The following is a 27,618-nucleotide window of genomic DNA, read 5'->3' as shown; positions in this document are numbered from 1 at the left end:
AAATGTTATGTTTATGTTAAATATCAAAGACTGATTGTATCATCACAAATTTTCTACTTTCTGACCTGACAGTTCCTAAAAACTGATCTGAATATTTGCTTCTTAGAATTTCTAAGTAAGAAAACAAAGATACATGGAATTGTTTTGTGAGAGGTTTTCAAACCACTTGCAACAATAAGAAAGTACTGTATTATGTTTACATAAATTCTACCAGGAACTTCCTCGAAGTACATACAAAGGTGATAATCCTGATTTTCTACAAATGTTGTGCCCTTTAAATTATCTCACAAGGCCATATGTGAGTTTACTTTTCATATAAAAGATAGTGAATTAAGAATTATGATTGTAAAACTGTTATCATTACATAATTGACTTCAACACCTTATTTTCAAATTCAAATCTGTAATTAATATTATCAATATAAAATAACTTTAAAAATAAAATTCACAACAGAGACACATCATATTACTTGAGAATCCACAAAATAAGGACTTTCTACTGATTACACAGAGTCATTTGGAGTTTGTTATGAAACAATTTTTGAAAGTTAACTGTACCTGACTGGATCCAACTTTTCAAATACTTTTCCACATTTAAGAAGTAAATTGAAGAATTAAACTTTTGGTTTAACAAAAGAGAAGTTATATAGGGGCTATTTTTTTATCCTTGTGCCTTTGTGCTGAATTACATCTATTTAAGAATTACACTTATGTGGAGACATACAATTCCACATACCCAATATATTCAATTTGCAGTATGGAACAAAGGAATATCCCACTTTTAAAAATTTAAAAAGCCTGTAGAAAGACAGCTGGGAGAGCATAATGGATGTCATAATGGTGTTGCGGTTATGGAAGTAGGAACATTCCACTAACCTCAGTATACGAGGCTGGATCAGAATGAAAAAGTCTCATGAATAGATATTGTTACCAACTCCACTTCCGTGTCATTTCAGCTATACTTTACTTCTTTGTTGTCTTTTCTCTACTATTATGCAGCACTCTACATTATCCTGATTACAAATAAAATCTGTCATACAGTCAGATGTCAATACAATTATATCTCATCAAGTAGAAATATAATAATAATTGATACAAAATGCTAGAGGATCTCTGCAGGCCAGGTAGCATCTATGGAAAAGAGTAAACTGTCAACGTCTTAGGCCGAGGCCCTTCATCAGAACTGGAGAAAAAAGATGAGAAGAGTTCTGGCTCAGAGTAAAAAGGGGGAAGAAATACAAAGCAGTAGGTGACTGGTGAAACTGGGAGGGGGGAGGGATGAAGTAAAGAGTTGGGAAGTTGATTGGTGAAAGAGATAGAGAGCTGGAGAAGAGGGAATCAGATAGGAGAGGACAGAATGCCATGGAAGAAAGGGAAGGGGAAGGATCTCCAGAGGGACGTGATGGGCAGGTAAGGAGATAACATCAGAGAGGGAGGTGGGAATGGGGAATGCTGAAGGGGGGAGTCATCACTGGAAGTTTGAGAAATCAATATTCATGTCATCAGGTTGGAGGCTACCCAGATGAAATATAAGGTGTTTCTCCTGAGTATGGCCTCATTACGGCAGTAGAGAAGGCCATGGAATGAATCAGAATTAGAATCAGAAACAGGTTTACTATCACCGGCATGTGACGTGAAATTTGTTAACTGAGCAGCAGCAGTTCAATGGAATACATAATATAGAAGAGAAAAAATAATAATAATAAATGAAAATTTTAGAAATAATAATAAACAAGTAAATCAAATACAGTATATGTATATTAAATAGATTTTAAAAACATGCAAAAAAACAGAAATAATGTATATTTAAAAAATTGAGGTAGTGTCTAAAGATTCAATGACCACTTAGGAATCAAATGACAGAGGGGAAGAAGCTGTTCCTGAATCACTGAGTGTGTGCCTTCAGGCTTCTGTAACTCCTACCTGATGGTAACAGTGAGAAAAGGGCATGCCCTGGGTGCTGGAAGTCCTTAATAATGGATGCTGCCTTTCTGAGACACTGCTCCCTGAAGACGTCCTGGAAACTCTGTAGGTTAGTACTCAAGATGGAGCTGACCAGATTTACAACCTTTTGCTACTTCTTTTGGTCCTGTGCAGTAGCCCCTCCATACCAGACAGTGATACAGCCTGTCAGAATGCTCTCCTTGGTACATCTATAGAAGTTTTTGAATGTATTTGTTGACATGCCAAATCTCTTCAAATTCCTAATTAAGTATAACCACTGTCTTGCCTTCTTTATAACTACATCAATATGTTGGGACCAAGTTAGATCTTCAGAGATCTTGACACTCAGGAACCTGAAACTGCTCACTCTCTCCAATTCTGATCCCTCTATGAGGATTGGTATGTGTTCCTTCGTCTTACCCTTTCTGAAATCCACAATCAGCTCTTTCATCTTACTGACGTTAAGTGCCAGGTTGTTGCTGTGGCACCACTGCACTAGTTGGCATATCTCACTCCTGTACGCGCTCTCATCACCACCTGAGATTTTACCAATAATGGTTGTATCGTTAGCAAGTTTATAGACGGCATTTGAGCTACGCCTAGCCACACAGTTGTGTATATAGAGAGTAGAGCAGTGGGCTAAGCACACACCCCTGAGGTGCGCCAGTATTGATCATCAGCGAGGAGGATATGTTATCACCAATCCGCACAGATTGTGGTCTTCCGGTTAGGAAGTTGAGAATCTAATTGCAGAGGGAGGTACAGAGGCCAGGTTCTGCAACTTCTCAATCAGGAATGATGGTATTAAATGCTGAGCTACAGTCAATGTACAGGTGGTCTAAAGCCATGTGGAGAGTCGTTGAGATTGCGTCTGCCATTGACCTATTTTGGCGATAGGCAAATTGCAAGGTGTCTAGGTCCTTGCTGAGGCAGGAGTTCAGTCTAGTCATGACCAACGTCTCAAAGCATTTCATCACTGTTGATATGAGTGCTACCAGGCCACATTATTCTCGAAACATCAGAATGTGAATGGAAAGTAGAATTAAAATGGGTGGCCACTAACCCACTGATTCTCACAGCTACCTGGACTATACCTCTTCCCACCCTGTTAGTTGTAAAAATGCCATCCCCTTCTTGCAATTCCTCCTTCTCCCTCTCCTCTCAGGATGAGGCTTTTCATTCCTCTTTCTTTAAGGAAAGAGACTTCCCTTCCTCCACCATCAACTTCCCTTCCTCCACCATCAATGCTGCCCTCACCCACATCTGTTTCATTTTGTGCATGTCTGCCCTCACCCCAACGTTCTGCCGCCACAGCAGGGATAGGGTTCCTCTTGTCCTCACCTACCACCCCACCATCCTCCGCATCCTGCATATAATTCTTTGTAACTTCTGCCATCTCCAACGGGATCCCACCACCAAGCACATCTTTCCCTCCCCATCCCCAACTTTCTGCTTTCCACAGGGATTGCTCCCTACGTTACTCCTTTGTCCATTTTTCCCTCCCTACTGACCTCCCTCCGAGCACTTATCCTTGCAAGAAGAATAAGTGCTATACCTGCCCCTACACCTCCTCCCTTTCTACCATTCAGGGCCCCAGATGAGGTGACACTTCACCTATGAGTCTGTTGGGGACATCTACTGTATCCAATGCTCTTGGTGTGGCCTCCTGTATATCAGTAAAATGTGATGTAGATTGGCAGACTGCTTTGACAGAAAAAGCGGGATCTCCCAGTGGCCACCTATTTTAATTCTACTTCCCACTCTCATTCTGACATGTCAGTCCATGGCCTACACCACTGCCACGATGAGGCCACGCTCAAATTGGAGGAGCGACGCCTTATATTCCATCTGGATAGCCTCCAACCTGATGGCATGAACATCAATTCCTTAAACTTCCGTTAATGCCCCTCCTCCCCTTCACCATTTCCCATTCATATACCCCTCTCTCACATCTCCTTACCAGCTCATCACTTTCCCCTGGTGCTCCTCCCCCTTCTCTTTCTTCCATGGCCTTCTATACTTTCCTATCAGATTCCCCCTTTTCCAGCCCTTTATCTCTTCCACCAATTGTCTTCCCATCTCTTTACTTCACCCTTTCCCCTCTCTCAGTTTCACCTAATACCTTGTATTTCTTCTTCCCCCTCCCCCACCTTCTTACTCTGACTTTTCTTTTTCTTCTCCAGTCCTGATGGCCCGGAACATCGACTGTTTACTCTTTTCCATAGATGATGCCTGGCCTGCTGAGTTCCCCCAGCATTTTATGCGCACATTGCTTGGTTTTCCAACATCTGCAGTTTTTCTCTTGTGTATATTATATCATATTAATAAATATGCTTACAAATACTATCCATCAAAATCACTCCCTACCTCAAAGTATTTCATTGAATAACTGAACTATCAATTTCATCAGCATCTTTGTTAAAGAAATTTCTAGGTATTATTGTGTTGGGATAATCTAACTGATATCCAGTCAATGAAAAATGTACTTAATTATGTTTAGCAACTCATGAATCAATTATTTTCAACAATGTATTAATATATTTCTTACAATATACTGAATGAGGTAACATGCTATGATCATATAAGAACATGTTTAAGAACATCATATAAGAATTGTTATGATCATATAACATGTTTAAAATATCAGCCCTACCTCAATAGTAGTAAATTGCATCCATATAACATAGAATACTATAGCATATTACAAGTCCTTTAGACCAAAATGCTGTACTGACCTTTTAACCTACTCTAAGATCAATCTAACCCTTTTCTCCCAAATAATCCTTCATTTTTCTATCATTCATGAGCCTATCTAAGTGTCTCTTAAATGTTCCTAATGTCTCTGTCTCTGTCACCATCCCTGATAGCGAGGTCCATGTTTGTGTATACATATAAAAAACTTAACTCTGACATCCGTACGTATACTTTCCTCCAATCACATTAAAATTATGCCTTCTCACATTGACCATTTCACCCTGGGAAAAGTCACTGGCTGTTCACTCGATCTATTCCTGTTATCATCTTGTAGATCTCGATCAAGTCAACTCTCATCCTCCTTTGCTCCAAAGAGAAAACCCCAACTTGCTCGGCTCTCCTAGAATTGCAGAATCCTGGTAAATCTCCTCTGCACCCTCTCTAAAGTTTCAACATTCTTCCTATAATGAAACACCAGAACTCAACACAATACTTCAAGTGTGATCGTACCCGATTTTTATAGATTTGCAATGTTACCTCATGGCTCTTGAACACAATCCCCTGACTAATGAAGGTCAACACACTGTATGCCTTCTTAACAACCTTATCAGATTGTGCGGCAAATTTGGATCACTGAGACAGTATGGGTGGAAGCCAGAAACAAGGATTTTGATTACTCTATTGGGAGTATTCCATAGATAGCCCTCCTTCCCCCAGTTTGAATAGAGACACTGAGAAACTAGAGAAGAGGCTTTACTGGATCTGGAACTAGGCAATGAACCTGAACAATTGTCAGATCTCTCAGTGGGTGAGCATTGACAGTGTCCCCAATTAACATAGCTCTGGAGAGGGATAGGAGCAGATGGTACAAGAAGGGGGGAATTATGATGCTATTAGGCAGTAAATTGGGAATCTAAATGTACTCAGGGAAATGCAGAGTGGAAATGTGGGAGGTTATTTATGGAGCACTTGCATGGGTTCTGGATAGGTTTGTCCCATTAAGTCAAGGAAAGGAAGGTAGGGTGAAGGAGCCATGGTTGACAAGAGATGTGGACTATCAAGTCAAGAGATAGAAAAAGCTTGCTTAAGGTTTAGGAAGCAAGGATCAGACAGGGCTTTAGTAAGTTAAAAAAAGTAGCCAGGAAGGAGCTAAAGAGTGACTTCAGGGAGCTAGAAGGGAGCATGAGAAACCATTGGTGAGTATGCTTAAGAAAAATCCCAGGACATACTACACATATGTGAACAGGAGCATGACTACAGTGAGGTTAGAATGAATCAAGGATAGAAGAGGAAACATGACTGGAGCTGGAGGAGGTAGGGAAGATCCTTACTGGATACTTCCCATCCTCACATCCTAAAGCATCTGCCAGCTAACAGTTAAATTAAGTATCGTATTGATTGTATTTGAAATCACACAAATGATGACGTCCAAAGGTTAAAAAGGAAATTCAATGAAAAGTCTTTCTGTCAGAGATCACCAATAAAAAGAGAAAAAAGTCGACATGGTGCTCTAATGTTCATTAAAAATGACAATCTGAGCACCAGAACTATGCAATTCCAAATGCTAGTATTGAATCAAAGCAGTTTTTAATTACTAATTACTTTACAATTTATAACCCATGTTTGTGAGTAAATAAGAGTTAGACTGCTGAATCTGGGTACGTCCGATTTAAATATATTGATATGTTTGGTCATGATAACATTACAGGCACTAGAAAGATGGTTGTCCTTAAGAAGCAGAGTATTTGTATTTATTTTCAAGCCATGTGGTTTTTTAAAACAAATTAAAAGGGCACCACGGTGGCGTAGCAGTTAATGTAATGCTATTACTACATGGGGCATTCCGGAGTTCAAGGGTTCAATTCTGGTGTCCTCTGTAAGGAGCTTGTGCAACCTCCCCATGAACACATGGGTTTTCTCCAGGCGTTCTGGTTTCCTCTCACAGTGTGAAGATGTACCAAGTAGAAGGTTAATCGGTCATTGTAAATTGTCTTGTGATTAGACTCGGGTTAAATTGGGGGAATGCTGGACAGTATAACTCGAAGAGCTGAAAGGGCCTGTTCTGCACTGTATCTCTAATTAATTAATTATAAACGTGCTATATCAGCCAAGAGCTGAGTCAAACTCTATCAATGATTTGGAAACAATATAAACACAAGAGATTCTGCAGATGCTGGAAATCCAGTGCAACAAACACAAAATGCTGAAGGAACCGGCAACATCTATGGAGTGGAATAGACATTCAGTGTTTTGGACACAGACTCTGCATCATCAGGATCTGGAAATAAATTGTTTTTGCTTAATGAAGAAAAGTGAGAAATCTCATTAAATATGAATTAAAACTTCAAAGTTACAGTTTGGAGGATGTACAAACTGCGTGACCAAAAATGTAACCTTAAATGTTCATTTATCAATTCTCCACTGACTCCAAGTTAAACAACTTTCTTCTGTCATTAATTTATTTCAGTAGTTTTTTTAACTAACAAACACAGTGAGCTGTATGTTCACTTTTTAATACCAATGAGGATACTGAAAACAACCCTTGAGCTTGTGTCAATGTTTTGACCATTGGGCTTCTTACAATAGAATCACACAAAAGAGTTATTTACTGAAGCTATTCACTTTATGAATTATTTCTGTAGTTAAACTGAAGGAAGAACAAAGATTTTTTAATCCTTTGCCAATTTTTATCAAAGTAGCTTACTCTGACAAGTCTAACAGACGAACGCTATCGGTTCTAACCAGATTGAAATCTGGCAGTGTTTTAAGGAGAAAAATAAACAAATAGTCTTCATAAGGTGATCAGGATTTATGGGTGTGGAGCTCCATGTTTCACATAAGCAAATGCATCTGAAACTGGGCTGACACTACACACCCATGTTTGCAATAAAACAAAACAGCAGAAGCCTTGAAGGAGTTGAATATTTTGTTTAATTTACCTTCTGCCATCAGTTTCCTGTTAAAAAGCTGGTCTTGGCACTGAAAGTGGACTGACCATCTCAGTGTTTCTATGCCGATAAGACCTGCTGTAGGAAGTTATGAGGAGGCAGGAAGGAAATGCTATTGATCTTTGATTGGGAGGCTTGGAACAGTCCATTTTTGTAACAGTCAAGACTTAAAATCTTCTGTAAAGTTTGTAGGCACTGAGAAATATATTTGTCATGCTTTAAAACAATCTTTGACCAAATTTCCAAAACAAGTATTTGAAGAAAAGGATTGCCTTTAAGGGTGTTGGCATGAAAGTTGATTAAAATTCTAATGAGAAAGGTGGCAAGGTTTTCCTCCAAATACTGTAAACACATAAGCATTTTACTAACCTGGCTCTGAAATTGGTAAACACGTCCCATTCAGTGTGTACACAGGGATTGTTTAGCCTTGGGGCTCTTCTCAGATCGTGAAAGGAAGATTTTCAAAAGATGACGTTAATATGAGCAGTCAGACAGGTTTTTATACAAAATATCATGAGTGTTAGCAGGCAAGACTAGAGATGTTACTCAGGAAGGCCAACTCGTTTTACATTGCAGACTTACAGAAGGTTTGCATCTTGCTGGTTTGGGGAGAAAAGGAAATTTATCAATTTCATTCTGAACTGGATGACTCCAAAAAAAAGTAATAATTTGAAAAGAAAACTTTGGGTATTTTCTGAGCATTCTTCAGCAGCACTGTTTATATCTCTCTGCACTATATACTTGACCTTCGCACATCATAAGATCCCGAGATGCATATTACACATGAGTTCACATATAAAATGCCAGTGTTCAGCTTCCCAGCTCAGCGATCCAACCAACATGATTGCCACTGAAGCATCAATAACAGTTGACCTATAAATGACTCGATGTTATTTTCAGACCATTTATGACTGGTCAAATCAGGAAATAGTCTTACAAGTAGTTTTGTTTAAATCAGGCAATGTAAATGATTGATATGAGAAGAATAGCAGGTTCATTATTTTATATAATTATGAAAAGATAAGTTGTACTCATTTGTACCAACACAATTATAACAACTATACACATTTATCAAAAAATAGTCTTAGTACTTTATACAGTATCTGAGCACATCTAGTATTTGCAAATTTTTTAAATACTACACCTTAGAGGACAATGAAAATGCAACTGTTTAATTGCTGGGTTTTTGGACATTGAGGGTAACAGACAATATGGAAATCAGATGGGAAAGTGGGCATGGGCTCTTGGATAATCTATAATCTTGAATGCTGGCACAGCCTCAAGAAATTGTATGGCCAGCTCTTATGTCCTTATGACAAATTTGACATTGCCATAAACTGCACCTAAACATTATTGTAACAAAAAGCTGAAGGTGAAATAAAGTTGTGAATATTTGGCATTTGGATTTGCAGAATCTGTTTCCCTGACTTTTTATTGATACAATGTCAGTCTGAACATAATGTTTCAATACCAACATGGGACCAGAAGTCAGCTGATTTAACGGCAACTGATTTAGAAAGCAATGGGAAATTATAAGTGCTTGAAACTAGCAAGAAGGCAAGGCTGTAAGAGGAAGAAGAAGAGGAGGAGGTTATCCAGCCCTTTATGTCTGCTCCGCCATTCAATAAAATCTTGCTGATCGTTAAACATGAAGCCCATATATTTCAATTCTCCTAGCATCTGAAAACCTATCAAACTGTTTTTTGAATGTACTCAGTGACTGAATGTCTCCAAATCTCTTGGACAGAAAATTCAAAAATTCACTGCCCTACGGGTTAAGAATTTTTTTCTTATTTCAGTCTTGAATGGCCAGTTCCTTATTTTGAGAGTCTGAGCTTGGGTTCAAACTATCCCTGTCAAATGAAATAACATCACAGCTTCCACTGTGTCAAGCGTCTTTAAAACTTTAATGTATGAAACCTTTAATCAATGAAATAATCTTTCATGTTTTAAACCCACAGGGTAAAGGTTAGAAAGCAAAAAGAAAATTGCAGATATCAGAAGTTTGAAAATAGAAACAATAGCAGTAGTTCAAGCAGCATCTGAAGGAGAAGGAGAGGGGGAATGAGTATATAATACATATTGTACACCATCTTCCATATCCTCACTTATTCATTTAACCACTAGGATGGTGTACAGATTGAAGGACACCTGCAGAAGGTGGTTTTCTGTTGTGCTTAATTCCTTTGTCCTTCTTAATGAACCAGACTCTGAGTTTGGGAGGTTCTTTCAGAGCAATCTGGACAGGAAGCTTTAATGCATTTAGAAAATGGCATACGCAGCAGCCACTGTGGTGGAGGGAATGGACATTTAGGGTGGATTAGCAGGGCATCATCAAGAAGGTTGTTTCTTTTGTGGATGGTATTGGCCTCTTATAAGTTGCTGAAGCTGTACTCATAAGACCATGAGGTCACAAGGTATAGCAGCAGAATTAGGCCTTTTGACCCTTCAAGTCTGCTCCACCATTTCACCATGGCTGATCCATTTTACATCTCAGCCCCAATGTCCTGCCTTCTCCTTGTACCCCTTCATTCCCTGACCAATCAAGTATCAATCAACCTCAGCCTTGAATATACATAAAGACTTGGCCTGCACAATGCATATGGAGAGTATTCTGTTACACTCTGTATTTATGCTTTGCAGATGGTGGAGATGCATTGGTGTATCAGGATGTGAGCTGCTTGCCACAGAATACCTAACTTCTGACCTGTTCTTGCAGCCATACTTTTAGATGGGGGTCCATTTGAATATTCCTTGTCACCGGTTAGTCTGTATCTGAATGTTATCTACGTCTTGCTGCGTGCAGGCAGGGGCTGCCTTGTTTGTTGAAGAGTTAAAATAGAATTGAACATTCATCAGCAAATATCCTCAGCTGTGTAGTAGATGAGGTTGGTTGAATTCTCAACAGTGTCCTGAAGAATTCCTGGGTTTATTGCTGTGTGCTCACCTCATTTATGATGGGGACATGATGGCTATAATACTGGAATTTAAATTTAGTTAATAACCTGGAATTTAGAAATAAAACAACTAGTCTTAGAAAATCTAATGGATTCATAGAACGTCTAATCTGATCCATTGATGCCTTTTAGGAGAGGAAACTGCTATCCTTATGCCACCTGGCTTTGATGTGACTCCATTCCCATCCATCTGGTTGATAAGTTCTCACTGAGATGATATAGGAAGACATTTAGGTGTTCCATTACTTCTGCCTGTGGATAAAGAAAATTAAATGTCTCAGGCCTTGAACTGAACTGGGAAGGAAAGGAAAACCTGGTAGTTATCAGTAGCAGAGGTTGTGGAGGAGGGATGGATATTATAATGTGAATATCTCTGAAAAGGTAAGTCCAAATGGGTTGATGAGGGAATTTAGCTATAATCTTCTTTGTGTAATGTATTGTAAATGATGAGACTGTTGGACATGCCCAGTAAGTTATGAACTGATTAAGAAAATTAAGCAAAAATAATAACACACAGAAATGGCCAGTTCTGATACAGACAGAAAGAGAGACCTAAAGTTGCAGAATTTGATACTGAGTTCTTTAAAGCTGGAGAATTTGATATCTAGAAGACTCAATGTGCCTAGATGGTAGCAAAGGCATTGTTCCTCAAGTTTGCATTGGGCCTAGTTGTAATATTGCAGGAAACCGCAGACTGAAAGATCAGAGTGGGAGTGGGATGTTTAATTAAAATGGCAGGCAGCAGGAAGCTGAGAGTCATTCCTGCGGATTAAGCACGGGTGCCCCATAAAGCACACAACCAACCTTCATTTGGTTTCTTCAGTGTAAGGGAGACGAACTGTGAACACTAAATGTAACACAGCAGATTGAAAGATGTGCAAATGAATCACTATTTGGGATCCTAGATTGCACGAAAAGAAGAGATAAAGGACATATGCTGCATCTCCCGTAATTCCTTTGCAATTGCCTAATGTCATAGTTTTCTAAGGGGCTGTTATCACTTACTCAATAAAAACATTTCTCATAGCTCTATATTTCCTTATGACATAGGAGACTGTATAGCCCAATGTAATCAGAGCAATCCCTTCAATCTCACTCATCTATTCCTACGTTGTAACCTTGTCTCTTTCACATACTCCTCAACTCTCCCCAATTTTCCTAAACCCATTCCCGTTCAATATTTGTTATTTTGGGAGGGGGGTGAGTAAAGAACTAATACATTCACAGAAATACATACAAACCACAACACCATAAGATGAAGATCAAATTTGGACCATGGGAGCTGCGGCAGAGCAGCACTGCCTGCTATGCCACTGTGCCACCATATTTCATTCATCACTCAAATACTTGCTTCCTAAAACAAGCATTGTCCTTACAAGGTTAATTACCTATAGATTCCCATTTTCTCATTCTCTGCTCATCATAGTAGGATTACATTTACAAACTTCTAATCTGTGAAAACTGTTCAAAAATCTGTAACATTTTGGAAGATGAAAAATTAATCCTCTATTGCCATGCCATCACAGGGGATTTATCAGCTTTCAGCAAAGCTATAAACTAAAGTAATAATTCTAAAATACTAATTTTATAATTTGTAACTCTTCAATAAGTTTGGTTAATGTACTTTCACTGCAACTTTCCACGAATGACCAAAATATAAATTGAAAATCCCAGATGAATTTCTCGGTCTATTCATTCCTAATAATTAGCTTCAAGCACATCAGGAAAAATGAAGACAGAAAGCAAAACTATTATTAATGATGTAAAGATGTAGAGGAGTGGAGAGAAAATATCAAAGGTAAGAGCCAAAAAACATCCAAGATATATGGTGGATTGATTGCTGTCAGAGAAAAGCATCAGGTAAAATAAGAGGAACATAAATATTTGCCTTCACATTTTATGTTGCTTTAATCTACAGTATGTCGCAATATCATGCACTGTAGGTTATTGAACAGTGGAGTTATTTTATATTTGTATGATCTATGTGAAAATATCATGCTTGGTGTATTTTTCAAAAGTGGATAGAATTTTGCTACTCAAGCATGTGTAATTAAATTCAATCACTTCAAGGATCAGGGAGCAACAAGCAATTTAAATATTTAATGATGCTAGCAGACTTTGATTTATATGGAGTTTCAGTTTTACACTAGAATGTTGTGCTTTGGAAACCTGACAGCTAAATACCAATAAGTGGCAGGGAGCCTATGATAAGGTAAGAATGCATCTCCTCAAACTTTTAATATAATTACACATTTACACCTATAACTATGTACAGCTCCAACACCATATACAAGTTTGCTGATGGCACTACTGTTGTGGGTTGTATCAAAAGGGGTGATGAATCAGCATACAGGAGGAAGACTGAAAATTTAGTGCAATAACAACAACCTCTCCCTCAATGTCAACAAGATCAAGGAACTGATTGCAGACTTCAGGAGAGTGAAAGCAGAGGTCCATGAGCCAGTACTCATTGGAAGATCAGCGGTGGAGAGGGTCATTAATTTTAAATTCCTGGGTGTCACTATCTCAGTGGACCTATCCTGGTCCCATCATGTAAATATAATTGCAAAGAAGGTGCAACAGCGCCTCTACTTCCTCAGGAGTCTGCAGAGATTTTGTATGTCATCAAAAACCTTGACAAACTTCTTTAGGTGTGTGGTGGAAAGTGTGCTGTCTGGCTGCATTACAGCATGGTCTGGGAACACCAGTGCCTCTGAGTGGAAAACCTTACAAAAGGTGGTGAATTCAGCCCAGTACATCACAGGCAAGGCCCTCCCAACCATTGAGCACATCTACACCAAACATTGCTATAGAAAAGCAGCATCCGTCATTAAAGATCTTCACCACCCAGGCCATGCTCTTTTATCGCTGCTGCCATCAGGTAAAAGATACAAATACCTCAGGACTTGCACCACCAGGTTCGAGAACAGTTACCACCCCTCAACCATCAGGCTTTTGAACAAAAGGGGATAACTAGACTCATTCCACTTCTGGTGTCCCCACAACTGATGGTCTCAGTTTAACGACTCTTTACCTTGTTATTTCATGCTCTCGTTATTTATTGCTATTTATTTACATTTGCATTTGCACAGTTTGTTGTTTATTGATCCTGTTTACAGTTACCGTTCTATACATTTGCTGAGTAGGCCCACAGGAAAAAGAATGTCAGAGTTGTAGGCTGTGATATGCATGTACTCTGGTAATAAATTTTACTTTGAACTTTGAAATTTTTAATTGCCATTAGATGTTTCCTCGTGCCAAGAACCATCCTCCTTCACTCCTCCCAACATCCAGTGTTAAACTACTCTAGCTTTCAGCAATGCACATTGTAAACAATATTTTTTTTTAAACTATCAGTTCACAGGATAACTTCCAGGATTTCTCACAGCAAGAATTCACTTCCTACCTACCTTTGGTATTTTCCTCCTTTAATGAAAAGGTCAGTACTGTAATTAAAAAATAAAGAAATAATTGTTCAACACAAAGAATTTTTTAAGTAGGCTTTCAGAAGTAGTTGATGTAACCAAGATGTTCTTTGCTTCAATGTGGAATAGGGTCTAGATACTTTTGAGAAAATCAATTTATTCATAGAACAGATGCAGGAAGCAAAGGATAACATTTTTGTTACAGAACCAGTTTGATTAGTATCAGGAACACAGGAACAGTTATTGCCATGGAATTATGTTCATTTTCAATACTAATATTTCTACACGTAAAGGAGGAAGAGAAAAAATCTCTAAAAATACACTTCAGGGAAATCTAAATCGTATAGAGAATTGAACTCTTCTTGTAAGGAACTGTGCATTTGCAATCATCTCCTAATCTTTTTGGATAACAGGTAAGTTTTCTAATTCTGATTTGAAGACTCATGATTGGTACAGCAATTTAGTTAACAAGCCAAAGTATCAAATGAAATAAAGTAGGCCTCATCTTAAATGATTATGACCAGAATGTTACTGATTTTCATTTCACTGCATCTTTAATATTATTTAAGATGTTCTCCAAAATGTAATTTGAACAAGAATTGCTATTAGTCAATATAATCTAACATTACAAAAAAATGGCATTTTAAAATGTCAGTTTAAAATTGCTCCATCCCATGGAAAATTGTTGATCAATCTATCAATGAAAAAGTTGAATATTTAAGTAACATTATACAAAGAAACTTGAAAAGGACACATTTTAAATGCCCCGCAGCAATAGCGATGATTCATATATCTGAATAAAAACTTTTGCTCAACATTTATTCTCGTTGTATTTTTCTGTTGACTCCATTTTGGATGGTGGTTGCCTGCACAATTGTAACAGCAAATTCATTGATGGGTATAAACTGTTCAATGCACTTAACAATGTTCCAAACAATATTAGCATCTTTCACAGTTGAAAGTTTTATTTTTAAAGATTTTTTGGTGTATTCACAAAAGTTTTTTTGATAGAAAAAGGCACAGTAGATTATTGACATTAAAAGGCAAAATTGGACATGATGTCAAACTTCCTTGGGATTGACACAATGACTAAATGGCCTCTTTTGTATAAGATCTATGATTCCAAAGAACAGGAAGCAAATCACCAAGGCTCCGAAGACAGGATGCAATCTGTCTGCGGTGTTGCTGCAAGCAATTTTTTTTCATTGCACCTGTGCATGCATGTACTATGCATATAACAATAAGCTTGACTTTTCTTTGAAAGCACTTTCCATACGCACAGTCTTTATCAGCTAGAAGGACAAAGGCAACAAAAGCATGGGAACACCGCATGAAAACACCCTGCAAATCATACATTTGGCTTGGAAATCTATACTTACAAATTTCTTGACATATCATATGCCAGAGATATTAAACCTGATTCTGAGCCATTTCTTCATTGTCACTAGGTCAAAATCCTGGACCTCCCTCACTAATAGCATTGTGGGCACATCCACACCTCATGGACAGCAATGGCTCAAGAAGGCAACTCATCACAATCTTCTCAAAGGAAATTAAATGTTGATTCAGCGTGCAAAGCCTCCATCCCTCGAATCAATAGAGTGAGACTTTTCTTCTACGATGCTTATTCTGAGATTTTCCTAAGTGCGGAACATCAATGAAACTGATTGCATTACATTGCCCATTTCCTTCTCTTGTGCAGGACGAGATGGCGCAAGATGTTAATAGCAAAGTTGGCAATGCCTATTATTGAAATATCCATCGTTAAGAACATGACCAATGATAGGATTGATAACATTGAAGAAGATGGTATCCTCACACCCGATGCTTCTGTTTCCTTCAGATCCCAGAATCATTGTCAGTATTTTTTTCCTTTAAAAATAAACTGTTTATCATAGATTTTTGAAAATGAAAATAGTAAAGCAATATTCATTATCAGGAAAAAAAACTGCAGCAATTCACTGTTACTCATACAGAAAGGTAACCCATTATATATTAATCATTCAGATTTGATTTTCTTCTCTTTCCTGATCTATTCCATATTTCAGGGCTGCATTGTGCATACTAAAATATGGCAATCTCAGCTCTATCAATTTTGTTAATTACACAATGATGAAATTCTGCATTTTTTAAAACTATTCAAATGTTATTTTAATTTTTCTGTCAGATATATTTTAAACTGTGCTCTTACGTACGGTGCCTTATGGAACAGCCATTAAATCACTTGAAGTACGATAAAGGTGGAAAAAAAAACTGGCAGTGACTATTATTCTAGGAGCAGACAAGCAGGCTGGCATTTTAGTCCTTGGGGAGGTTTCAGTGAAAAGCTGTGAACTTCTGGTAATTGTGTTCTTAGGAGAAGACCGTATTGTTCAGCTTCAAGTGCAGTTTGCTGATGAGATCAGAGCTGTTGCTGTTAGCCATGAGATGGCTTGCTGAATGGGCTGTCTGCACCATAAGTGATATGGAGATAAAAAATTAACCTATTGACAACCAATGAATAAGCTTGGATATTAATGTAGATGCTATATTAACAACATTTCATACTGTCATCCAGAGGAGTGTCATTACCTTCATTGTGAAATAATTACCATGAGTTATTCACACAACCAAGATTGCAAATAATTCAGTGAATACTAAAGCTTAATCCTGCTTAAGGCATAAGTAAGAAAGCAGTTAGATTGAAGCCATACAGCTAGACAGCACAGAAACAGGCACATTGGGCCAATTTGTCCATGATGACCATGTCACAACCACAGACTCTACCGTGGAGTCTGGGTGCTCTCTCAGGCAGGCAGCAGAACGGGGTCAGCAATTACACTCATAAGAATGCACATCTCAGCCAACTAGTGTTTCATTGGGATTTATTGAACTCCCTTCCTTTTGTTTCAGTCTTGTGTCTTGATTAGCTGGCTGGTGGCGTAGTGGCATCAGTGCCGGACTTTGGAGTGAAGGCTCCCGAGTTTGAATCCAGCCGGCTCCCTTGCACGCTTTCCATCTGTGCTGGGTTGAGTGTCGAGCTAGCAACTTGGCCTCGTAAAAATAAGAAAGCCTGCTAAAAAAAACGCCATTACGACGGTGTCCTGATGACTCCACTTGAAGTTAAGGGCTTTCTTCTTCTTGTGTCTTGATTAAAGCACACACAGCAACTGCAATGCTCCTTGTTTACTTTACTTGCCTTGTTCTGAAAAGAAGACTACTGTTTAGAATGGCACTGTAAAGGAACTGAATTTATTTAATATTTAGTTACTACTTCCAAGTCACAGTGTCAGCATTCATTTTTAGTTTAAGAGTTTCAGTTAATGGCCCTATTTTCCTTTAGTTCTGCACAGTTTTTATTAAAATTCAGTGAACTGCTCGATCCGCTTCAGTGACTCTCTCTCTGCACATCAGTATCAGACCACGTTTCTTACCTGAGTTAGCCCATTTGCAGCTGGCTTATATCCTATTCAAATATAGTACCTGTCCAAATGTTTCTTAATATTGTAATTGTACCTGCATTTTTCCATGTCCTCTGGAAGTTGGTTCCACATTACCATCACAGTCTGTGTGGGAAAAAAAAGATACTCCTCTGGTCCTCTTTCAATTTCTCTCCTCTTGTTATGTTTTTGTAATTACAAAACTAATCAAATTAAAGACACGGGGAGCCTGGGGATAAATGTGTGCACTTCGTACATACCTTAGTGTGGTGCACAAGTATGATGTGGTGGCATAATAACCTATGCCATTCATGTACTTTTACGTATAAGCCATAATTAATTATTTAAATAACAGAGTGCTTAATCAAACATGTCAGAATCAGGTTTATTATCACCAGCATGTGATGTGAAATTTGTTAACAGCAGCAGCAGTTCAATGCAATACATAATATAGAAGAGAAAAATAATTAATAATAAATAAAATATAAATCGATCAATCAATTACAGTGTACGTATATTGAACAAATTAAAAAATATGCAAAAAAGCAGAAATACTGTATATTTAAAAAAGTGAGGTAGTGTTCAAGGGTTCAATGTCCATTTAGGAATCAGATGGCAGAGGGGAAGAAGCTGTTCCTGAATCGCTGAGTGTGTGCCTTCAGGCTTCTATATCTCCCACCTGATGGTAACAGTGAGAAAAGGGCATGCCCTGGGTGCTGGAGGTCCTTAATAATGGATACTGCTTTTCTGAGATGCTGCTCCCTGAAGATGTCCTGGTTACTTTGTAGGCTAGTACCCAAGAAGGGACTGACTAGACTTACAACCCTCTGCAGCTTCTTTCGGTCCTGTGCAGTAGCACCCCTCCTACCCCCATACCAGACAGTGATACGGCCTGTCAGAATGCTCTCTACGGTACTTCTACAGAAGTTTTTGAGTGTATTTGTTGACATACCAAATCTTTTCAAACTCCTAATGAAGAATAACCGCTGTCTTGCCTTCTTTATAACTGAATCGATATGTTGGGACCAGGTTAGATCCTCAGAGATCTGGACACCCAGGAACTTGAAACTGCTCACTCTCTCCACTTCTGATCCCTCTATGAGGACTGGTATGTATTCCTTTGTCTTCCCTTTCTGAAGTCCACAATCAGCTCTTCCATCTTACTGACGTTGAGTACCAGGTTGTTGCTGCGGCACCACTCCACTAGTTGGCATATCTCACTCCTGTGCGCCATCTTGTCACCACCTGAGATTCAACCAACAATGGTTGTATCATCGTCAAATTTATAGATGGTATTTGAGCTATGCCTAGCCACACTGTCATGTGTATAGAGAGAGAAGAGCAGTGGGCTAAGCACACACCCCTGAGGTGTGCCAGTGTTGATCGTCAGCAAGGAGGATAATATTACTTAAATATTACTGATATACACAATACTTAGCTTTAAATGCCAACTCAATATAAAATGTATCTCAACTTAAATACATTACATATATAGTTCAAAGTTCCAAATTGAAAATGAATTTATTATTAGAGCACATACATGTCAGCACATGCAAACCTGAGATTCTTTATCTGTGGGCATACTTAGCAATCTATAGAACAGTAATTGTAAACCAGATCTGTAAATTGTAAAACCAGGAACTGTAAACAAACCTATTTTTGATCATTTCTGTAGTCCCTCGCCAGGAGTCCATGTTTGAAGAGTCTTAAATTGTTTCAACTGTTTCTCCTACATAATCCTCTGAGATTGGGTTTGAGGAGATTCAAGCATGAATGTAAGGGAAGAAACCAGGAGCAGCATAGCTGGTGAGTTGTTGGTTGTAGAGTGTGGCATTGTGGATATACAAAGAGGAAATTGGTGAGCTTCTGATTCAATGCCAGTGTAATAATGTTCTGCTGACATTGCTTACAGAGCATTCTTTAGACTTTGAACAAAGTTACTGTCAAGCCATATGCAGCTGGTATGGTCCAGATGTAATATGCCTTATTCCATTCATTTTCAGGAATGATTGAAACTGTTCTGCAACAAACTGTGATTGATTGTCATTGATGAAGTATTCTGGAACACCAATCCATGAGAAAAGGCCTCTCAAAACATCAACAGTGTGCAAGGCTGTAGTGGAGGCTATTGGGAACATTTCCAGCCACTTTATAGCTGCATTCACTACCTTCAAGAAATTTGTGCCCATGAATGGTCCAGCAAAGTGCACATGAATCCCTTACCAGGGCAATGCAGGCCATTCCCAGGCATGAACAGCGTTGCTCTTGGCATCTTCTGGACATGTTGGCATCCTGAACAGTGCATGCCTAGCTGCACAGTCTGGTGATCTATCCCAGGCCATCAGTCAAAACTTTGAGTCGACACTTTCATTTTGACCATAACTAGATGACCGGCATGCAGCATCTACAACACTTTAGTTCTTAATCCCATATAAGGGAACCCCCGTCCAGGACAAGTTCATCCTGGTGCAGTTAAAAAAGGGGGAACTGGGATTTCTGCTGCACGTTCCCGCCAGTTTGGGTGACCGTGTAGACCTGAAACAGTGCAAGGCCTTTCCTTGCTACCCTTTGGATTATCTCTGCCATAATATGGAGGCTTTCGATTTGCATCAGTGAGACTACGTCAAGAGGAATGTCTTCTTTTGTAAATCTTTCAGGTATTTACTTTACCAAGTGTAAATGGGACAATCCATCAGTATTTCCATTGGTTGTCCTGCTGAATTTGAATTTGGAATCTTGTCCTCCAAGAAAGAGCCCATCTCTGCATTCGTGCTGCTGCTTTTAGTGGAACACCCTTCTGTGGAAGGAAAATGACACCGGGGTTGATGATCAATAATGAGGGTACAACTTCTCCCATGTAAGTACTGGTTGAAATATTTTATACCCTTACCATACGTAAGGCCTCTTTGTCAATCTGTTCGTGATTTTTTTCTGCAGTGGTAAGGGAATGTGATGCAAAGTCTATGGTGCATTCACTTTTATAACCCATCACATGTGATATGACTGCATCAATACCATAACACAAGGCAACTTAGACAAGCTTCACTGGTGACGTGGATCATAATGTGTGAGTACAGAGTCTTAGATCACCATTTCCTATGTATTTTGGAAAGCCACCTCACACTGCTTTGTCCATTGTCATTTCTTCGTAATCTGTAGTAATAATGAGTTCAAGGTGTGGAGTACATTGGCCAGGTTTGGCAGGAACCTGATATAGTAATTGATAAATCCTAAGAAGTCCATAAATGTGACTGTGACATGTCCTTTGGCCTTGGGGTATTTACCACTCCTTGAATCTTCTCAGCACACATGTAAATGCTTGTGTGTCTGTGTGACCACAGTAAGTAATGCTTGGTTTAAAGCATTCACTCCTATTGCATCCCACTCTGAGCCTAAAATCTTCTAATCTTTTCAACACTATCTTGAGATTTTAGAGATGTTCCTTGTCATTCTCACCAGTATAATGATGTCAACCAGGTAACCCAGAATTCCTGGGAGGATTTGAAGCACCTGGTCCATAGTTTTCTACCAGAGTGCAGATGCAAATGCTACTCCAAAAATAAGCCTATACTGGCAGTAAAGTCCTTTGTGAGTGTTTATGGTGAGAAACACTTTGGACTCTTCTTCCATGTCTATCTGTAGGTCAGCCTCAGCTAAGTCTACTTTGCTGAAGTGTTTCTCTCCAGAAAGATTTGCAAAGATATCCTTTATCCTGGGCAGAGGGTATTGATCTGGGTTGATGATGACCTTAAAATTACCACAGATCCTGAAAGGCCCCTTCTTCTTGGCTTCTGGGACCACTAGCATTACTCATGGGCTCCACTCAACCTTAGAAAGGATTCCATCAGCCTCCATGCGATCTAGCTCTCTGGCTACTTAATCACAGATGGTGTAAGGAACTGGATGAGCTTTGTAAAAATTGGGTGTGGTATTTTCATTTTGCACTATTTTACCCTTGATATGTTTGAGTTTTCCAATGCCACCTTCAAATACTGCTGTGGTATCATCAAGTACGTTTCTTAATTTGTTTTCAGTTGAGGTGGATGGATCTCCAATCAAGTGACAGCTGTCTCAGCCAATCACATCCCCACAATGTTAACCCTCCAGTTTTTACCACATCCAAGCCTAATGTAACTTGTCATTTGTTGTAATTCACTTTTATCAATTCATTCTCACAGGAGTTGTCTTTTCTCCAGTACAAACTTGTAATTGGACAGCTGCTGGTTGCAGTTCTATACCTTTGAAATGCCGTTTAAACTCATTTTGTGGAATGATTGAAACAGCCAAGCAAGTGTCCAATTCCATTTTAATTAATTTGTCATATTGCTTGTCTCTTGTTAGCTTTCTCATCGTAAATCTCACGACTACTCATTCCTGTGTCACTTTCATCATTATCAGATTTATCACCAGTCACATGAAGACTAGTGCTCTTTTTGATACTGTAACTTGACTTTTTTTCTTTTTCTCTTCTCCGTGCAGTCCATTTACTTTTGCCTGACCAACATACTCTTTATATATGTCCTACTTTGTTGCATTTCCTGCAAGTTTCACCTTTAAACTGGCATTGGTCAGGTGTATGTGAGTCCCTGCCACAATGGTAATATAATTTGTTTAGCCAGGCAGGTTACTATTTAGACATTGCAATTTTGTTCATGCTTACTTTCACTGCTCACTGGAACTAAATTGCATCTCTGTTCGCTGTTTTCATTGATACAGCCATTTCAACTGCTCTTTTAAATTTGAGCTGTGTTTCAGTTAGGAGCTGGTTTTAAATACTTTTTGTAAGATTCCACAAACTGAATGATCTCTCAGTGCATCATTAAGCCCATCACTGAACTGACAATGCTCAGACAATCTGTTCAGATCAGCCACATACACCGAAACGGACTGCCCTTCCTTTTGATTCTGCTTATGAAACCAAAAGCGTTTTGCAATCAACAATGGTTTCAGTTCTAAATGTTCCTACATTATTTTCACGATATTAGCAAAGCTTAATTTGGCTGCTTTGATTGGAGCAATTAAACTTCTAAGCAAACTATATGCTCTAGCACCAATTACACTCAATAACACTGTCAATCGTTTTGCATTTGCTTCAAAATACTCCTCAAGTCACTCACAATGCATATTCCAGTTTTGTGTTGTGCAATCAAACATATCTATCTTTCTGATATATCCAGCCATTTCTGTTTTTTTGTTTTTTTCATTTGTTATTTTCAGCCAGTATGCAGTTAATGAACCCTTGAATTTCATCCATTTTCTGTCTTTCTTTTAGCTCCAACTTCTTGCTGCACTCCCCAAGAAAAAAACATGCTGCCTTCTTTTTTAAACTCAAATGTCTCTCTCTTCCCCTTATGAAGAAAAAATTTGCTGGGCTTCAACAGGTAAGTAGTCATCTCAAATTCACCTTAAAACTACCTCAACACCACTATTATGTTTTGTAATTCCCAAAACTAATCAAAAGAAGAACACAGGGAGCCCATTTATTGTGTAAGCCCTCATCAAAATGCAACACTTCCCACGTGTTCAAGTTAAAATCCATAGGTCATTCTTTTACCCAATTTCCCAGTTGATATACAGTACATTCTGCTGCAATATCAGATAACCTTCCTCACTCTCCATTATATCACCAATACTGGTGTCATCTGCAAACCTACCAAATATTCCATTTACATTCTCTGAATAAATGGTTAATATACATGACAAACTATAGTGGACCGAGAACTGATCCCTGCTGCACATCACTGGCCACAGACCTCTAATCTGATAAACAGCCTTCTGATACCACCCTCTGACTCCTTTTCCTAGGCCAATTTTGCATCTAATTAGCTAGCTTTCTTTGGTTCCTATTTTAGCCAACCATCAGGACTAGCCAACCAACTAGGACCTTGTCAAAAGCCAGGCTAAAGTCCACTGAACAATGCCCACTTTTCTGCCCTTGTCAAGTTTTTGATGACCTCTCCAAAAAAACTCAATCAAGTTCATGAGACAAGATTTGCCCCACTCAAATCTATGCTATTTATTTTTGTCAAGCTACATAGCATTCCTAAAGAATCATCATAAAGGTAATAAGATGGATTTTGAAAATGATAGTGCAAATGTGAAAAAAGTGACTATATGAAAAGACTGAGATGATTTTAAGGACAAGATAATGCCTGCTGGGCTTGATCATATTGAGTATTAGAATTAAAAAGCTGTAGTGAGATACTTCAAAACTTTTAACCCACCTAGTTCTCACCAGTTATTAAGCATCTATAATTTTGTAGTACAAAATTCTATCGGTTCACCATCTGGGTAAAGAAATTTCTCCTCCTTAATGACATACCACATATTTGCAGCCATTGGATACATTCTTCTTGCATTCTAAGTCTGCAAATATACTAAAGAGTTGTTAAAGTCATATTTGTAGAGTGAACTGAAAGGTGTTGAAGAGTTCCAAAACACAATTTCAAATTAAGAATAGATGCTAATTACTGTCCAAAATGGATCTCCAGGTAGATTGGTGAACAATGAACACAGATTGTTTTACCTTGATCAGAATCACCAAACCACCATTGGTTAAAATTGAGATGGCTATTGATTAATGTGTGTTTCATGCCATCGCTCTTTCTCCCTGGTAATACAAATGCATTTACTTGGATATGCACAAGGCTTTCTATTCATCGCTAGATGCAGTGAAATAATATCAGACATTTAAACAATGATCTCTTGTATCAAGAGAGTAATGATCCTTTTAAAGAATGGCACTTTAAGTAGTTGCAATCCTAATATCAATCGAACCTGCACTTTTCAAAACAGCAAGTACTTTGGTAATAATGTTGAAAACATGCAGATGATAGAAGTACTGATGATAGTTTTAAAAAAAACTTTATAATTTAATATTCTCTGTTTTCCATCAGTCAGTCCAATCAGATTCCAAAGATTTCAATACAAATTGCACTTTTAAAATGTATTTTGGCAGAGCTAAATGAGTAGAGCTTAATACTTAATTATAAATTCACCCTCATAAATGCTGAATGATATGTGGCTTTAAAAAAGTGTGGATTGTCATGCATACAGTGGTAGATGCAAATGGTTTTATATGTTTCATACATTATAATTCACAAGTTTGCATTCTTGACCATGATCGCAGTATGCAGTGGGACTCCCATTGCCTGGTTTGATTGCTAGTTTTATAACCTGCAATTAATTCTCTTCTCCCACAGCTTGTACTTATATGTATAATAGCTATAATATAGTTAATTCCACAATACACTTCACTGAAGCATTAACAAACTAAACTTAATACTGAGACCAATGAAGTGCTATCACAGGAAATGACAAAAGCTTGGTCAATGATGTAATGTTCAAAGAGTGGATTAATGAAGAAAAGGTGCAGGAGAGTACTTAGGAAAGAATTCTAAATGATCACACCTTGTCTGGTACAGGCAAAGCCATGAATGGTAAAACAATTAAAATCAAGACTACTCAAGCAATTGAAAGCAAGGAGACGAGTAGTAAGTTTGCAGGACACAATGCAAATGGAACCAGTTAGTTAGTAGAGTTTTGGAGGATTTGGAGCATGTGGAGGATAAAACACATTGAAATATTTGAGGTTAGAGTACATAATGACACGGACTTTTGCAGCCCATGTGCTGAGACGGCAATGAATTCTGATGATATTATAGAGGAAGAATGCAGCAGTCATGGTGAAAAATTGAGCTGAATCTATCTTAGGGTCAAATGTGAGACAGAGGCAGTAACTAGATAGATTTAATCTCACATAGTTGCACAGAGAGGGGTAGTGACTAGAGAATGGAATTTGGGATGGTGACTGAACAAGAGTTTCAGTCTTTCTTTACTGAGAGGAAGATGCTTCTCAACCAGTATATACAGTTCGACAATTTAGAGATAGCAAAAGGATGGACCAAAATGCTGGTGATTTGTAGCTGGTTATAGTAAATGTGCACATGGAATAAAGGCTATGTTTTCATGAAACAACACATAAACTAAATAAGACAATGAGAAGTTTCTGATATTTGAAGAACTTTTGGAATGTGTGGGAGAATTAACTATTGCAAATGACTTTTATTCATGAGTAGATAGGTAAGAATAGAAACAAGTGCAGTGCCACGTATCCTGTCTCAGCCTGCCCCTTGCTGTACAATACCAACCCATGGCAAGACCACAGATCCATATCCTGGAACTACCATGTAGTGAAGACTGACATAGAAGATGAAATCTATTATTGCTCCAGTGCATAAGCAAAGCTTTGATGATCTAAGGATCTGAGGAAAAGAGGATTTGAAGTACAAGATCTTAAGCTCATCAGTAGTCACAGTCTACTTAGCAGCAGTAATCAATCCCACCCCACCGCTCTAAAGGAACATGCAATCATTCCTCTGCCCCACCACCTAAAGGAAAACATACACACACCTTGGAGACACCATCTTTTTATAGTAGACTTCATCAATGTAGTTTTAGCAATGTTCTCCAGTTCCACTGTCAGAGACTCTCTAAATGGCTGCAAACTCATAAGCCTGGCAGCAAACTCCCAGAACAGGCACACTATTCCTGATTCCATAAGGACAAAGATGCTTCATTGTTATTAATAATTTCTTGACTGTGACCAACCAAAATAGAAAAGTACCATCTAGCACATGGCATTTTTGATGAGCACTGCTCCACTTGTTGACAGACCACCCAAATGATTTGGTTGGTCTCATATGCCCATTCTCACCTTATTTGGCTGCACACCTCTCTACTGTTCCCTTGCATTGGTCCACACTGTGCCAGCCCAGATAGAGCCTGAGCCCTATGTTTAACCTCTGAATGGCCACATCACCTTCCCCAACTCCCAACATCAACCCCCTAGACAGCTTCTTACGCTAAACTACATATAAAGATGTTAACACATCTTTCATCTCTGATTCCATTATTGTTCTCATTCAGGAAATGCATTCCAAATAAGAGATTCTCAGAAACATTCTGATATGTTTTCCCATTTTATCTTTCTCTTGTTGTTCAAGGGTCTAAAGTACACAACCAGTGGCATAATTCCTTATATTTTATTCATTGGTTCAACTTCTGATCTTTTCAGCTTATCATTCCTTCTCTCAGCTGTAACTACTTTTTCACCGAAGTTTGTAACCTATTCCTTTTCTAATCGCAATCCATATTTCAACTATAAATCCTATAATCAGGAGTCATTATTCTTTCCCTTTAAGTAACAGCCACTTTGTCATATTTTCATAGGCTTATATGTGCCTTTGATTCAATGATTTTATTTCCCAGATACTACAATTTAAAAAAAGATCTAATATGCACGACTAAACTTTTAGGTTTTTAAATGTTTCTTTCCTCTACATTTTGAAATTCCTCAGTAATCCCCTTCTGAAACTATATTCATGCAGACTTAATCTAAGCTGTCAGCAAATCTCCCTGGAATGACTAAGTCCCACCCCTGCTGAACAGCAACACATTTGGCTAATGATATCTCTCTCTGGAGTCTAGACCAATCCCAATGCCTGAGGGATCTAAAGCCTACTTCCTAGTAATATCTCTTCAGGCACATATGCATTTGCATCTTTCACCTGCTTTTGTACTCACTGGCGCATGGCACGAGCATTAGATTATTTATTATCCTTTCAGCTCTGTTTTCTTAAACTCTGTTTCAGTTCCCTATAATCAATTTTGTCTCACTTCTTTTTTTTGCCTCCATCCACTGATAGGGACCCCAACTTCTGGCTGTTGATCCTTAATAGATCCAAGCATCAAGGCAAAGATGATCATCAAACATAGCAACCCAGACTGCCGAAAACTCTATCACTGTAGCTTCCTTGACTTTCCTTCTCCCTCTGTATTTCTGAATCACCCATGGTGCCTTGTTTCTACCTATGCTCTCCACAGGAGCAATCAGCCTCAATATTTTTCAGTACTGGGTAACAATTGAGGAGTAAGATGGCACTATTTCATTTTTTATTGTAAGACCATAAGACAAAGGAGCAGAAGTCGGCCATTCGGCCCATCGAGTCTGCTCCGCCATTTTATCATGAGCTGATCCAATCTCCCATTTAGACCCACTCCCCCACCTTCTCACCATAACCTTTGATGCCCTGGCTACTCAGATACCTATCAATCTCTGCCTTAAATACACCCAATGACTTGGCCTCCACTGCCACCCACAGCAACAAATTCCACAGATTCACCACCCTCTGGCTAAAAAAATTTCTTCGCATCTCTTCTGAATGGGCACC

This window comes from Mobula birostris, chromosome 2 (assembly GCF_030028105.1).
Source record: "Mobula birostris isolate sMobBir1 chromosome 2, sMobBir1.hap1, whole genome shotgun sequence".
Taxonomy (NCBI): domain Eukaryota; kingdom Metazoa; phylum Chordata; class Chondrichthyes; order Myliobatiformes; family Myliobatidae; genus Mobula; species Mobula birostris.
This window is presented reverse-complemented; position numbering follows the sequence as displayed.